The sequence below is a fragment of the Schistocerca serialis genome, chromosome 12 (genome assembly GCF_023864345.2).
Source record: "Schistocerca serialis cubense isolate TAMUIC-IGC-003099 chromosome 12, iqSchSeri2.2, whole genome shotgun sequence".
NCBI lineage: Eukaryota > Metazoa > Arthropoda > Insecta > Orthoptera > Acrididae > Schistocerca > Schistocerca serialis.
In genome coordinates, this window is record NC_064649.1 from 97,661,975 (window position 1) to 97,666,324 (window position 4,350).

Here is a 4,350-nt window from a genome sequence, read left to right on the forward strand (position 1 = left end):
GCCAAAGCAGCCCTCAAGTCTTGTTGTGTATACTTTCTTCCCTTAGGTTTCCTGCTTTTTTAAATAATTTCCCGTAGGCTGATGAACTTGGGTGCCACGTTATGAAAAAGTTTCTTTTGGGAATGTCGCATTTCACTACTTTGCGTTTTAAATTACACAGATCGGATCTCGAGGCGCGAATCTCTCAGTTCTGTCTCGACATTGTTTTCCAAAGTTTTTTGCAGCTTTGGAGCTGACATTGTCCTACACTTCAGCCTGAATGTCGGCGACTGATTCTTGTTGCTCCACTTCCTCTTCTCCCCGTCTTTTCTTTGGGCTTGGTCTGAAATCGCTTACCTTTCTATCGATCAAAACTTAAGGAACAGAGTTATGAGGAAAAAATTCTTTGTAACAGCTAAAGTATAGCGAATCATCGGACAGGCGCTAAAATACATTTTATTACTTTACAAACAAAACTTACCGCTGGCTTAGTAAATTCTTATTTCTAAAATCCCTTCGTGCAACATGATCGGAACATGCTACATGGCTCATATTCAAATGATATGGTAAATCTTTTGTAAGTATTTCAAAATCTGCTCTTCTACTGCGAATGGCCCCCTGTTCACATCTAAAAATAACAAAAACCAAGTTACAAACAATAACGTTCTCTATTATACGGAAGTAAAACTCACTGGGACACTAACCTCCAGTTTATGTTCATACTTTAAACTACTTTATTCCTGTAAACTCTGTAGAAAGACTTTTGATCATGTTGTTGCCGGCTACATAATGCACAAATAACACCTCTACAGCCATTTTCAGGTGATAAACAAATTGAAGCTGCCTTTCAACTAAACTGCCGTCTGTTTTCTTAAATACACGACGCAGTTCGTATTTTTTTCCAACCACCAGGGTAAACAGCAATCGCTATTGCTCTCTTTCGGACAGAGTTTCTACTATTATCTTTATACGCTTCTTGGTTTTACTACTAATATATTCCTCCAAGAAAGTTGCTGATTAAGAAATACAATACTGTTTCATCCATAAATCTCAAAATCAATCCCGCACGCCTTCAAGTGAAATAACAGATCTACTTAATTCATTTCCTCCTAGATACCCATTGCGTGACCGTTCCATGAGGAATCCCAGGTACTATTAGACTGCCCACACCAAGACGCCGTGTACAACTAGCGCTGCGGATTTGTTGCCATTAAACGGCAAGACAGTGCTTTGTCCAGTACAAGACCGCTCGGTTTAGAAAATTCTAGAAGATAGCGATAAGTAATTAGAAGAAATCGCTACTTCGCGATATCAGCGATAGCAGTAATCATACATCCTGAATGTGCATTAATTGAATGCTGTGAGTTAACGAGCATTGCGCTCTCATTTAAATATATGGCCGAAAGAGTCAGCCTACAGTAATTCTGAAACGAACCCTGTCGTACAAGACCGCGTGCCACAAAGGGCGCAGATTCACCGAAAAATGGGGAAATTCACAGGCGTCTGTTGTCCATTGAGGCCTAAGCGCTGCGGTGTACGAGTGAGACGGACGAGAACCTGCGTCATTTGAAATCTCAGTAGAAGGCTTTTGTGGCTGAGGAGACGTAGGGGTGTTAAATATGGCGGGCCTAAGATGAGCCATAAACGAAAACATTTATGAAAACTATTTAATTCTGTAGTCATGCAGAGAATCAAGCCACAGTAATTTTAATCTGCCATCCTCCATAAATTTTCATGGTGATCCCAATAAAACTTGAATATTGATCATGTCTATAATGGCTTCGGATTTGGTGTTAACGTGAAATTCACAAGTTTTGTAACAAAGACGTGAATGCTAAAATGTGAACACTTTAGCAGAGCATCATTAAAATGATAAATGTTGTAAATATCTACTCTGTAACTTTATTAGTTTAAAAGATAAAGTAAATTTAAACTATCAGTAGTTTCTGTTAGGCATCAGATCATCATTTACTCCACACAAAACACATTTAACGAAGACAGATGACACCTGAAACTTCCTGGCACATTAAAACTGTGTGCCGGACCGAGACTCGAAGTCGGGACCTTCGCCTTTCACGGGCAAAGGTCCCGACTTCGAGTCTCGGTCCGGCGCACAGTTCTAATCTGCCAGGAAGTTTCGTATCAGCACACATTCCGGTGCAGAGTGAAATTCTCATTCTGGAGCATGACACCTAATTGAATCATTAGATAATAGAATATTTGTTGTAATGTTTAGTGCATAACAATTACTGTTGTTCTTTATTTATTTATCAGGAAACACATTGGTGCAAGGCTACTGGCTGTGACATTCAAAGTTAAGAAGGAAATGGTATTCAATTCATGTAAAAGAATTCAACGTTTATTATGTAATGGATATTATTGTTACTTTATTTAGAACGTGGAAGAGTCAATCTCTGATTATTTAAATATGTTAAAATGTAAAATAATGTGGAATAAGCTGTAGCTAATCAGATGGACTGCTTCAGGAAAGGTAACTGCCACAGTCTGTTGAGCGAGGATATTCGGTGCGCGAGAAACGCGGTCGAAGAGGGCAGAGGGCAGTTCTGGTCTAGACACCAGAGAGAACAGTTCGGCTGGAGACACCAAAGTGGACAGTCCGGAATGAGACGCGGAAGCGGACAGTCGGTATTTAGGTGGCTAGGAAGTAAAACGACTTAGAAAATTTCTCGTTACGTGGTATCGCGGGACTTAAGTGTGTGAGAGGTGAGCAGCCGCGCCCGGTGTGAACTCTGACTTTTCGCATAGTTAACGAGGTGGACTTTTATTTCGCTACGAGATTGTGAATGGTCGAACTGCGTCAAATGGATATGCGATCAAGTGTGACAGTAACTGTAAATACGACCACTTTCACTATTAGTTTGCTTTCTGAATAAACATTATTATAGCTAAATCGCAACTGTGTGGCCTATATCGTTTATGGGTCGTTAATTTGGTTACCGATATTGTTATTACCGTTATTATATGTTATGTTAACTTTGTATTTCACACAAGTGTCTAATTTGGGGCGTGTATTGCGACACGTGCGGTTCAACCCCTAGACGATTTTGAGCCAAGAAATTTCGACGAAGAGCAACCGCATGTGAGCCCAAACTTCTTTGGGATGTTAGCTCGCAAAGTCAGGGACTTTAATCTGCTTATTTATACTGTAAAACTAATTTTCCTCAGTCTATAAAAAAAAACAAAATCAGTAGAAGTTCCAGAGACCGTTAATACCAATTTAAAATAGAGCTGTTGCCGTAGACTATCACAAGTAAGTTCAGACTGCGCTGGTTTTCCTAGTATCTTTGGAGAGTTAAGATCGTGCCCACGTTACTTGCATGTTAGGTGTGTTGCGTGTCTATCGGGAATTACCGCATAACGTCAGCTTTCTTCACGTATGCGATCGGTGTGTTACTAGGTTACCCTAAAAAATGGAAGCCGTGAACGCTGTAGAAAACGAGTAAGGGTGTGTAAAGGGACAGGTAACCAACTGAACATTTTTGTTCTGTATACTTATCCTCCTGTATTTGGAGAAAATTGTCCATGTTTAATTCAAGATTTCTTCGAAAATGATTTCTACATCTACATCTACACTCCACAAGCCACCTGACGGTGTGTGGCGGAGGGTACCCTGAGTACCTCTATCGGTATGCCTCTGTGTGGGCTCTAATCTCTCTGATTTTATCCTCATGGTCTCTTCGCGAGATATACGTAGGAGGGAGCAATATACTGCTTGACTCTTCGGTGAAGGTATGTTCTCGAAGCTTTAACAAAAGCCCGTACCGAGCTACTGAGCGTCTCTCCTGCAGAGTCTTCCACTGGAGTTTATCTATCATCTCCGTAACGCTTTCGCGATTACTAAATGATCCTGTAACGAAGCGCACTGCTCTCCGTTGGATATTCTCTCTCTCTTCTATCAACCCTATCTGGTACGGATCACACACTGCTGAGCAGTATTCAAGCAGCGGGCGAACAAGCGTACTGTAACATACTTCCTTTGTTTTCGGATTGGATTTCCTTAGGATTCTTCCAATGAATCTCAGCCTGGCATCTGCTTTACCGACGATCAACTTCATATGTTCATTCCATTTTAATCACTCCTAATGCGTACTCCCAGATAATTTATGAATTAACTGCTTCCAGTTGCTGACTTGCTATTTTGTAGCTAAATGATAAGGGATCTATCTTTCTATGTATTCGCAGCACATTACACTTGTCTACATTGAGATTCAATTGCCATTCCCTACACCATGCGTCAATTCGCTGCAGATCCTCCTGCATTTCAGTACAATTTTCCATTGTTACAACCTCTCGATACACCACAGCATCATCTGCAAAAAGCCTCAGTGAAATTCCGATGTCATCCACCAG